The following is a 12750-nucleotide window of genomic DNA, read 5'->3' on the forward strand; positions in this document are numbered from 1 at the left end:
TTAGTCTCAACATGCTTTCCTTGATTTCTAGGCAGACCGCACGCACACTGCACAAATTCCCATCTAAGAGTTAGGACTACATACCAAAACATTGTGTAAGTTGGATTCCCCTGCCAAGGACTGAATAATTCCCTCGATCATTAAGCCAAGCACAGGTCACTTCTGGAATGCACATGTGCTCATGGGAGGGATACTGTAAATGTGTAGTGTATCTAATGTCATGGAAAGTATCCAAGAGGTTGGAATATATATCAAAAATGAAGACTACATGGGAACTCATATCTGTGTTCAAAAGGTTCAAATGTGCTTCATGTTTTTTTGGTAAATAAATAAAGATAATGTTTTCTAAATAATGAAGAAAATACAAGAAGAGGAGCCTACAGCACTGCAGTGGACCACTAAAGCCAGAGGAAATGTTGTTGTCAAATGTTATGACTGCATCAAGTAGATACGTAGATTCAGGAGTTTGTGACATTTATCATTTGCTTGCGCTACTTGAAAAGTAGGTCATTAAGATCCTTCCTCCAGGTATCATGATTGTCTGCACAATTTTAAAGGTCAGTCCGTCTAATCTGGACCAATATGTTGGAATTACTGATTTACAGACCATAGTTATTATTTCCCAGTGCTCTCACTGTAATTCACTTTTGACTTACTCTTCTGGATCTTCATGCACTGCCTTAAAAAAACAATCTTGTCGAGTCAATAAACTTAAAAATTACACATGATTAAATGATGAAAAGGCTTAATATAATATATGTAGGAACCACATTTAAAAAACAGGAAATATCCCATTTACAGTCACCAACAAGTCTATGGAGCAGACAAAAGACAGGAAGAGGGGGGGGGGGCATGCAGGGGAGCCTGGAAGCCTCTTTTTCCTGATCTCATTTCTTATCTGATGACTTCCTGTTCTGCTTTCTGGATACCACATACATCCCCTGTCCTGTCTGACACTCAGTTTCTGATTGCATTATATCTGTTTACTTACAACAATCAAACTGTGAGCCTGCTCCCTCGTATCCCCTCACCTTCACCTTTATTAACAAAACAATGCAGCTTGTTGCTCAACCGTGTCCCGAGTGGATTTTGGTCTGTGCCACTGTGAAGTGAGTGGAGAATTGCTGGTTTAAATCCTTCTCTTATCTTAAGCTTTCTCTTTCTTTTTCTTTAATTGACCCCACCCCTCCCTTCCCATGGATATACTTTCTCTCGGCTGCGTTCTCCTGTCCTCCTTTTAAATGTAACAGCTCTCTTCAGTTGGAAATGAAGGAGTGTTTTAGTCCTCAGGGCTATTGAAATTCTCTGAGACTGAAGGCCTCCTTTCACAGCGATGACTTTGTTTTGTTACATTGTTTAGTGTAGGGAGGCTCACTCCTGTCCAGCTGAGTCATAAGAGAAGGTCTCTCCAAGAACAACCAGCTCCTTCCAGACTCCTTTTTTCATTACTGTGTACTGACAACAATCAGATTCATCCAGAAACTTCAAGCTTGCGGGGGAGGATGAGTCAGAGGATCTGCCACACAAAGCCCCCTCAGGACAGCTGTACAAGTTTTGAAAGGATTAAGCCAAATACATTTCACATTTGCACAATGCAACCCAGCTTCCAGAGAAAATCATTAAATCACTCAACAGTTTTTTACATGGAAATCTGTGTCATTCCCCCTTTTTTTTTCTCCTTAAAATGCAATTTAGGAATCATCAAAAAGCCCTTGAGGTTGTTTCTGCTGAAGATCACCTCATCAGGACAGATGTTTGCTGACAGTGTGATTCAGGTCCACAAACACAGGGAGGGTCTAACTGCAGTATCTGATTGTCCATAGAGAGGATCATTGCTTTGCAACATAAAGCTTGACATCATTGCCATATGGGAATGGTTATAGAGGCTGCATGTTGGGGAGAAGACAAAGAGTTCCTGCTGAATCCCTTTTGGTTTCTTTTATTCGCTTCTTTCATTTTAAATCTCGAAGACAGAAAAAATGTCAATATGTGATTATTTTGGTTTGCAATAGCCTCTGTATAATTAGTTTGATTTGTAGAGAGTAAGAAAACTGGCTTTGTGTTTGTGAAGAGAGTGTGAAAAATGATGTCATGCAATTTGGGGAGTAATAAACTGTAAATATTTTTCCAGTTGAACGGCAGAGACCCTCCTACATCATCTGGGTGCGATTGCTCTATGGAAAAGTCCTCCAGACCCTTTGCATGATATCCCCCATTCCCACAAATGACATCTGTTTATGAAATGAAAGCCTCTGCAGGGAGAAAGAGAAACATAAGGAATGTTTTATCTGATGGCTCTTTGTTCAGAGTGGGGGCTTATCCCTGCTTTACTACTTTAATGCTTGAAAGTCACTGATCTCTGGCTCCCTCAAGTGTTGACTTTAGCAAAGTGTAAAGTAAATAAAAGTGAACAAACCAGGAAATGACTTAACTTCACAAACATTTAAGTGTATTTTTGTCGTCAAAATGAAGTTTTCTAGTGCCAATACTTATCCAGTCTCTTAAAATATCGCTCCAAAGACAGCAGCCCCGGATTATTAATCCTCACCACTAGATGGCAGCATAGCGTCAAATCTGACATCAGAATTCCAGTAGTTCTCTTCAACCCTCTCATCCAAAACTTGGGGGGGAAGAGTTGTTGGGGGACGCATAGCTTTGTGTAAAGGTGGAGGAGGGGGCTGCTGGAAACATTTGGATATCATATGGATTTGGGAAACCTCAGCTGTTGCAACCACAGCGACCACATACGCTCACTCTGAGGCCATACCAAAGCTTCTGGTGAAAACCCAATTAGTAATGTCAAAGGCAGCTGTGCTGAACAGTAGGATCCCTGTTAGTTAGATTTCATTGAAAGCTCATTATTAATGACAGGTAGGAGAGTCAGTCCCATACATGTTCTCTTTAGCTCTAATGTCGCTGCATGTTTTTTCTTTTGTCAGCAAAAACTGCTCAAATCTAAACTTGTTTGTTTCTTCAAGGCAACCTTTGAACACACACAGAACAGGAAATGTGATTCAAAGGCAGATTTCATGACATCTCTGTGTGTGAGACTTTGTCATAGTTTAAAGTGAAGCTTCAGCATTCTCTGCTTCATCACATTGTTTTATCTCTGTGAACCACACATAGGCCTACATTTGGTTTCCTTTTAGATCATGGTGCACTTTTTTTGGTCATTGCAGCGTTGAGTGATCGTGTTCTCACTAGTTCATAAAGGTGTTGAGTCCATCATATGGCACATTATTATATCTGGCTCACTTTGCTTTGTTAATTACAGCAGAGGTCATTTTTTGAAATATACATTTAAAATCAGCTGGGGAATTCATTAAGTGTGAATATGAGAGATGTTACTAGTAAAATGAATGTGAGAGACAATCCTGGGCTTGACTTGAACTTACCTGCTAGTGCTTCTGAACATTGTTTTTTAAAGGTTTTATTTTCTTCCTTCTTCATAACGTGACAAACAGCTGTGCCTCAGCCAGCGGTGTCGCTGTAGTTACAGACATTATCGGCAGGGTTGTGATGGGATAAACCACAAAACTGACAATTTCTCAGACCTTTGAAATGGTACCAGGGTAATCCTCTGTTTGTAGGATCTTTAAACACGGAGATTGGCTGTCTTTCTGTGGTTTAATTTTAAACTTGTTTGTTTTGGGCTGTCTCCAATATGTGCTGCAGATGGACACTTTCTCACAGAGCTCCTGGGCCTGGAGCTTGTTTCCCTCCTCTCCCCGACTCACTCTCTCATCTTTGGGTAAAGAGTCCGGGGGCTCACCCATGGCCTGGATGGATCCACTGGCCTGCCAAAATGTTATGTTATTTCACATTGTGTCCCTTTGCTCCAGACATGCGAGTATAAATCAGTAGACATTCTTTACTACGCTTTAAGGTGCCAAAATAACTGGAAAACCCCAAAACCAATTTTGGAAGCAGTCTTAGATTGTTGCATTTCATCATCCGACCACCACAAAACTCAATAGAAAATGAAAATAAAGAAATGTCAGTTCCTACAGAAGCCAGATGAGCTCAATCACTGACTTTTAAAATGAGATTAGCATGTTTTTTTAATGTACCCTGAGGGGCTGTGGCTGTCTACAACGTCAAAGGGTGTTTTAGTGTCCATACTGGGAAACATATAGGGCCCTAATGATTGGCCCTTAACAGATTAATAGAGCACAGCTTGAAACATAAATCTGAGACTGTGTGCATGAGATCATCTAGCGAGGGTCACAGGGAGGGAAAAGATGGAAGATGGTAACACAAGCTAGCCCCTGAGAGTTGCCATTGATTTTTTTATGCTAGAAGCTCTTACAACCAGACTGAGAAAAAGGAAAAAAGACTATAGGGATATTTTAATGAGTTGATGAGGAGTAGCTGACAAAAGATACCCAACCCAAGGAAAACAAACCCAACAGCTTTTACCACCTGTACCCACCTGAGCAGCTGCAGAGTAATTTCTGTCCTTATTTTGAGCACACCTCAAACGTTTCCAGGATGTCTTTTTAAACCCCACCCATGTTACTCATGCCGCTTTTCATTTGAAACCCTGCTGATCAGTGCAAAGAGAAGACAGATCAGCGATTACCCCTTGAAAGGGAAAGGATGCCGAGGTCTTTCTGTAGTCTCAGCAGGAGCTTGAAAGGTCTTGCGACCACCCCCCACCCCACCCCACCCTTCCCCCTTTCAGAGGCCTCCTGGGCACCATTAACACCATGAGAGAGGGGCACTGACTTCCAAGGTTTGCTGAGGCTGGAGAGTACAGTATCTCCACATCTGGAAGGCATTATGATGCTGCTGCTGCCTGAGGGTGAAGCTCAGGGAGGCGATGACGGGGGAGTGACTATGTGTGTTTTCGCCAAGCTGTGTGTGTTTTACAGAGAATGACTTAATTGCATTGTTTTTCAGGAGTTCAGGTATGAAACTGTGACCTCTTGAGAAATATTTTTGAGTTAAATGAGGGTGGCATTGAGAAGTCAAATCAGAGATGAAGGGCAATGCAGTGTAAAATACAGTGTGTGTGTGTGTGTGTGTGTGTGCTGGAGGGGTGCTGTATGGCTCTTTGTTCATACAGCTTGTTTGAACTCTTTCACTGAGCGGCAGGATGTAGAGCTCTGGACCCTTGGCAACAGAGCAGCTCCATCTGAGCCTGACCTAAAACAAGATGGCTTTGTATGTGCGATCACCATCCCACCCCTCCCTTCCTTCCCCTCTTCCTAACCCCCTACCTATAAGTGCCGCAGCCTAAGGCAGGCCGTACCAGGTGCTCCCCCCTCCTTTGCTTCACAGAAGCATAGGTCTGCTGCTGCTTTCAGGGAGCAGAAGTTACCTCACAGCAACCTGACCTTCACCTGGACCAAAGGCAGTCTGCTCTTTAATCAGCAGTGCTCTGACATCAGCCGGGGGCCAGCGAGAGGCAGGCCAGCTGACAGCGGGCAGCATGTGATACCACAGGCTGTACAATTCTTACAGAAAAAGAAAAAAAAAACAACTTAGAACTTCCTAAAAAAATCTACATTGTGACAGCATAACATCTGTGCAAGATGCTCATCAGACAGTCAGCTGGCTTGTTGAAGGCCTCATTTTGTTGGTCATAAAAGAGACCAGCCTCAGGGCAAAGCAGGGCATTCTGGCATATGGAGTCCTGATCGCTATCTGATCCCTCACATTAATACGTAGAGTCAGATTTTAGAAATATGCACTGTCTCGGATGGCAATTACTAACTGACGCATACGTAATTAATGAAAAACAGAAAGTTCTGTCAGACGGGAACATTCTCAGCCATTTTGTGAGATTTTTCCTGGCGGTGCAGCTTTCACACCCCCACCCCCTTTGTCAATTTTTTTTTGTTTTAGAGCTGAGTCCTCTCCATAACACGCATGCTGTTCTCAGCCAACTGCCTCAGGCCCAGTACAGACAGCACTGGACGATTTTATCCCCCTTCTTCCCCTCTTCCTCCCCTCCACCCTCGTTACATGTCCCCTCTCTCCTCTTTTTTCGTTCCTCCTCCCTCTCCCTCTGCCTCGCCATCATTCGGCTGTTATTGAGCAGGCTTTTCACAGACATCCCCTCTGAGACCAGTGACCTCATCAGCGGGCAGGAAGTCAGAGGGTTCAAGTTCCTCCTGTGAGAGCAGTCCCACACATCTCTGCGTTTTTGATTCAGGAGAGGGGAGAGCACTGAGGGGGCCACGGGGGTGTGGAGTCCCCCCGTTTACTAGTTTCTCACTATCAGACTACGCCACATCATCATTGTCTTCACATGACCACGGCTTAAGCTCCTCTGGAAGGAGAACAATTTCAGCGGAAAAAAAAAAAAGCTCAATCCAGGTGTCTGTCCTTCCCCAGCACCAAACTGCTGCAACGTGGCAGTGGAACAATGTGGAGGAAGGGATCAGGTTAGAAAAGAAGGGAGCAAAGAGGAAGGAGCTGTTGACCAATGACAAAAGCAGTTATATATTTAACCATTCATGGACAAAGACGTGGTGTGTATATGTGCATTAACAGACAAAGACTGCTCTGTTCCCTCTTTACATCAGGGAAAATTCATTAATTCTAAGTGTCAGGGACACACACACTGATTGGTGGCTTTTCCCTGAAGTGGGTCAATGACCTTGAGTGTTTGTAAGTCTCTTCCTGCCAAAGTTCTGGTGCTTCAACAAATGACATCACTGCAAATATAAACTGATGCTGATTCAACCCTCTTTACTGGACACGCCCACCTGGTCTTATCAAAGCAAGCATAATACTTTGTATTTCTCTGAGGTCATGTTGCATGATTTAGCTTTATTGTAAAAACAGGCAAAAGCAATTTGCCACTAGTTTAACACAGAATATAACGCTTGAGAGTTCTTGGTAATGCCATCTATCTGTTAGACTTTTTGTGTTACATTATTGATCCATGTCCATTTCAGTACCGTGCTCACAGTGGATCAATGGAGTCCCAATTAAATGTATCCTGGAGCTATGTTGTGCACAGGCTAACAGAAGCACACCCCTAAAAGCAGAGAGAGATCACAAATAAATACAGAGAAGTTCATCACATCCAGTAAGACCAACACACTTCAAGCTTCATATCTTTCACATCACGTACACACCTCCCACTCCTAACCATTCTCAGGCAGCCAGAAATGAGTGAGTTGCAACACGTTTGTTACCGGCAGGTCTCGCTTTGTGCTGACACCACAGAAAATCACTTCACTTCCAGAGGGCTGCGCCTGGGCTTGGCCACTCCTGGCACGCACGGAACAAAGACGCAAACCCTGCCAGAAGGCCTGTAACACTTCCACTGAGAAGGAGAAATATAGAGAAGCCCATCGGGAAACACAAGACCGGGCAGAAATCTAACGAAGGGGCTTCATGTGAAATGACTGTGAGCTGGGCAGCAACTCAGCTCATCACAGATTCTTTTTTTTTTTTTGCTGAAGGGGAACATTGACGGGTTTCATGCCCAGATGTGTGGGAGGGAGACAGAGCTGAACATAGTTTGTGAATTTGTTCCAACTCTTCAGACACGGTCCATTCTCCTCAATAAATCTGCCTACTTCCAGGCACTTGGCATCAGTGACTTGATCGCCGGTTCTAGCATGCTCAAATAATGAGCCTGTGACCCTTAAAGCATGCATTCATGTGGACATGTAAATACACAGAAGGGTTGTACTGTAAGGAGCAAAAAGAGAAACATAAGTAAGCCTGTATTTTTATCAGAAACTTATCGTTCAGGAAAAGAATGTAGTGATAAAGTGATGCAATTCAAACAGCACCACATGCCTGTGAGGCCCGCTGTCACCAGGCCCGATCACAAACAGCCCTCTCTGCAGCAGACAGGCAGTCAATGTGGACGATCTATGTCTTTTAAGGGCCTCCCCCCCTCTATTTGACGCTGTGCCAATATTCATACTTTGGTGAAACAGAACATTCAGAAAGAGACAGCAGTGAGACTGGGAGGACATTCACTGATAAACTCTGAACCCTCACAATGAGAACATTCAGACTGTGTAGGAAGGGACGAGCCGCTCCGAACCACAGATTCAGAATGCCTTCATCGTTTTTCATAGATCTAATTACACTATTACTTATACAGAAAACGTATCTTACTCTCATATGAAGCTGGAAAAAAAACACGACTCGGGTCTACAAATAGTGGCCACTGTGAAGTCACCCATTGGTTTTTCTTGTTCCTATTCTAAGCCTTAAGTTTAGCATTTTTGCTGTTGCTTTTGTCGGGGAGCAAGAAGTAGCCATATCTAGATCAGAAGAGAGCACTGAAGAGGAGCCGACTTAGAGGAACACCATGTTATCAAAGCAGTCTTTGCACTTGTAATATATTAGCTGGAAAAAAAACTAGTTAACCACCTTATTTTCCCCAGAATGTGACTTTTCGTGTTGATTGCTGACCAGAGTTATGTATTTATTACATTTTAAAAGCATATAGACTTTATAAGATTCAGCAGACTTGCTGTTGAGCCTCTTCTACTTAGGAGGGAGAGTGAGTGGCATCTGATGGACAAGAACCAGGGTACTTTGAAAGTATAACTTTGGTATGATTTTCAGGCCAACAACAATCCCTACTCCTATGCACTTGGTGCCACAAATAAATCGATGTCTGAGACAAACTGAATGAGCAAACAGGTTATGCTGAGCACAGGAATACCTGCTAAGAAGTGTCAGCTTATAAAATGTAGAAAAAAAATAGAATTGTACTTACTGAAAAAACTGCAGCACAGACTTCTCAAATGGCCAGTCAGCACACTAAACCACACAGCAACTTTATTTTGTGTCTCACACTTAAATGTAAATTCTCCAAAAGGCACCGACAACCCAAACACGATAACTCACATGAGTTTTGTGACAGGATTTGCCAAAGACACCTAGCATACAACCAGCAGCATCCACCTGTCTCTCAAAGCAGATTTCCTTTTGATTATCCATTGCTAAAAACCTCAGTACGATTTGAACTGGAGGGTTATACAAAAAGGCTGCACAGTGGTGCAGTGGTTAGAAGAAGAAGAAGAATTTATACTTTATTGATCCCGCGAGGGGAAATTCGTTTTTACACTCTGTCTAGTTAACATGCTACACAAACATAGGCTGAAATACACACACATGCACAAACAGGATCCTATGGACATGCACTAATGGAGAGGTCTCAGAGTGGGGGCGCTCCTGAGCTTGTGTGTGTGTGTGTGTGGGGGGGGGGGGGGGGGGGGGGGTTAGGTGCCTTGCTCAAGGGCACCTCGGCAGTGCTCAGGAAGTGGCCTGGCACCTCTCCAGCTACCAGACCAATTTCCGGACTTGGTCCGTGCTGGGACCTGAACCGGCAACCCTCCGATTCCCAACCCAAGTCCCTACAGACTGAGCTACTGCCGCCCACAATGCCGCGCACTGTTTCCTCACAGCAAGGAGGTTCCTGGTTTGAATCCCTGTCGGGCAGCGCCTCTCTGTGGATTTTACATGTTCTGTGCAAGTCGACCCTGATTGGGAAAAGCGGTACAGATAATGGATGAGTGGATTGATGTTATACAAAAACTCCCTGTTGTACAATTGTCATTAACAGCAAAAACAGCTATAGATAACATAATTTGGGTTTTTTTTATTCCAGGTTGTAAACTTGTTTATTTTTTCCTAAATGGTTGGACATTTTACCAGGAGGGTGTTGTGGTTTTCAATAGCCCTAGGAACCAAGAGACAATTAGTTGTGGATCTGATAAACTTTCATTCATTCAAAGACCAAAGCCGAGTCGATCTGCAGACCTTCCAACGAGCACTGAGCGTTGTTTATTGGAGCACCCAACACCAGGGTGCATCATTTACAACTTTGTTTTTCCATAACCATAAGTAATACAAGCTTTTACAACTTCCAGTTTCCATCAGACCATATGTTTTTATCCTGAACACGTTGTAAAAATGATTGAGTAGTCATAGAATCAGGTATTACCACACTAATGATTAACAATATTTGACAAGTGTTTTTATGAACAATCAGATATCCATGTTGTAATTTCAGGTAAGAGGTCAATTGTCATAAAGTGTTGCTAAGCACAATCAGATATTGTTATTATATTTTCAGATAAGACATCAATACTGGTTAATGATTGACATGAAATGGTGTGCACAAACTTAATTTTTTCACGGGTAATTTGTGTTTTGTCATCAAGGAACAGCAAAGTGGGATTACACTGTAATGACAACAAGACCTCCTCAGCAAAGTTTTATAAAACACTTGTTCTATGAAACACATCAGAATAATTACTTGAATATTCACAGCAGAAAATAAATCTACTATAATTGCTTAGAGGATTGACTGAGCACCATCATCCAATGTTGACAAATGAAGCCAACTGCAGTTCTTTGAGTGTCCACTTGAGGCTGGCTGCAAAAGCCCAAGAAAAACCATGAACACCGATGTTACAATGCCCATTTTGACAGCAGAAATAAAATGTTAACAGCCTGCTTAAAAAAAAACATTTGGTCCAAAACACTCATGTTTTTTGGGCTCACACTCTGAGGGATGGATGGTTTTATAACTGATCTATGCTTATTATATTAAAGCCAAGAGTTATACCATCAGTGGCATGACTGATCTGACTGAGGCCCGCCTCAGCTCCACCCTTCTGCCTGTTACTAGGTTGACCCAAAGAGAGCTTGACACAGCATTACCAATATGGCGAATGCCATTGTTGGGCCTCAAAACCCTGCCAAAGGGTGACTATGACTACGTCCATATTTCATACATTCTTTCTTTGGGCTTGACTCACGTTTTTAGTCAGCCTCAAGTGGAATCACATTTTTTTGACAATTCTGACATTAGCTTAATTTCTCAGCACTGAAGGCTGCCTCTTAAAATTACATCTAATCAGAGTTTTACAGAGAAAAAGGAAGGGAGTATCCACAAGTCAATAAAGAGCTTTGTGCGTACATGTGTGATGTAAAGATGTTGGTAAGAAGGGTGGGAGTGAGGAGGAGTGATAGAGAAAGCATGTGAAAGTGTGAGAGAAAGTGTGTCTGTAGAGATAAGTGCAGGGTCACTGGAGTCTGGCTGCCTGCGGGTCAAGAAGGTCAACGCTGATGTAGGGACGTCATGAAGACCGTGGCTGTGTGGGAAAACTGGGCGAAGGAACAGGAATATTTTCAGGTCTGTTTGGGATAATTGAAGTGCGTCCTTCAGCTTAAGTGTGTGTCGGTGGAGCGTCGGTCATACAGAGAGGGGGAGAAGATGAGGAGGGGAGGAGAAAAGGAGGGGATATGGTCCTTGAGCAGGTCTGGTTCCCATTAGACCAGAGGCCCGGGGTCGGTTTGTTTGTACAGGCAGAATGTCCCAAAGGAGAACAGAGGCAGCCTGCTGTTGCTCCTCCCAACCGAGCCGCCATCGAGGGAGTATCAGCTGCAGTGCTCCACTCTCTCTCCCCTCCTGTCCTCTCCCTCTTTCTGCATCCCTCCTTCCCTCATGGAACAAAGTCCAAATGGGTCTTCTAAACTGTTTACGGATGTTCTCTGTTTATGTGCTATTCATGAGAGCAGTGTCGAGAGGTCCTGTCATAGCCCTTGACCCTGCTGTCCTCAAAACTGAGCCATGTGATGTATACGTCATTCACATGTGAACCTAACCCTGTGTATTAATCAGCCCTGCGTCTAATGGGCATGCACAGACAGGTCTATCACTCACATGGGTTGGGCTACAGAACTGCAGTTACACACTCCTTTCAGGCATAAACACAGGGCGATCATTAAAACAAGGGTTTCCACTAGTAGTTTAAACATTTCTTGTGTAACATAATTATTTTTATTAGTGTGTTGTATCATGCAATATTTTCCCAGCATGAATTGTGCTTTGTCCCATTTGCAACAAGAGCCCCCTGCCTTCTACCCACTGCAGGGCTTTGTGGTCAAGTTGTGGTCTCTATAAAAACACAGTTAGAAGATAGAAGTCAGACAGACTTGACTGGCACCATCCTTATAGATTGCAGGCAATAAAAGTCTAACAACAGCACGGCCACATGCAGAAACACTAACAGGTAAATAAAACAGGGAGACTGATTGAAGCAGCATGACTTTGACGCCACTGTGCTGTGACAGACAGGGCTGTAAAGATCTGAGTGCACAGTGAGTTACTCAAAGTGAGACCCCGTTGAGATTGTTGTAAAATGGTGAGGAAGTTCTCATCCACCACTCTGCACTGTATTAAAGCAGTCAGAGGAGTCTGGCAGACCCGGAGGGGGTCGAAGAAAGGGAAGGAGGATGATGTTTCTCCCTCAGTGCTCTGCAGGGACCGCCTGGGAGGGGAACTGTGATTTATGGAAGCCAGAACATGGCTGCAACTTTTCCTGGAATTCTGAGGGGTTTTTGGGGGGGTCGGCTGAGGAATGGGTTAGGGGGCAAGAGTGGTCCGAGACCAGGATAAGATCAATATTTCACTGAGGCCATTAAATCAATTCACCTCCGGAGTGAGTGAAGTAAGAGAGCGGATGAACAATCTGTCTTTTCTTCTTGCACTTTGATTTGACTCAAAGCCTCTTGAAGTTCCTGGAGGTCAAAGGGCTGTTTCTCCAAAGTGAAGTTCTTAAACTTTGCTGTCTCATTGGTCGAGTTCAACATCGCTAAACTTAAGTAACACAAAAAAGTTGACGAAGAAAGCTGATACTGAAGGCTGTCTTCAAAACAATAGAGTTTTTATTGGAGATAGGCCTACATTTTATTGTTTGACATGTTTTACAAAGTGCTTGCATTGACTAAATGCATATTGCTAAAAAAGGAATG

This window comes from Labrus mixtus, chromosome 20 (assembly GCF_963584025.1).
Source record: "Labrus mixtus chromosome 20, fLabMix1.1, whole genome shotgun sequence".
Lineage (NCBI taxonomy): Eukaryota > Metazoa > Chordata > Actinopteri > Labriformes > Labridae > Labrus > Labrus mixtus.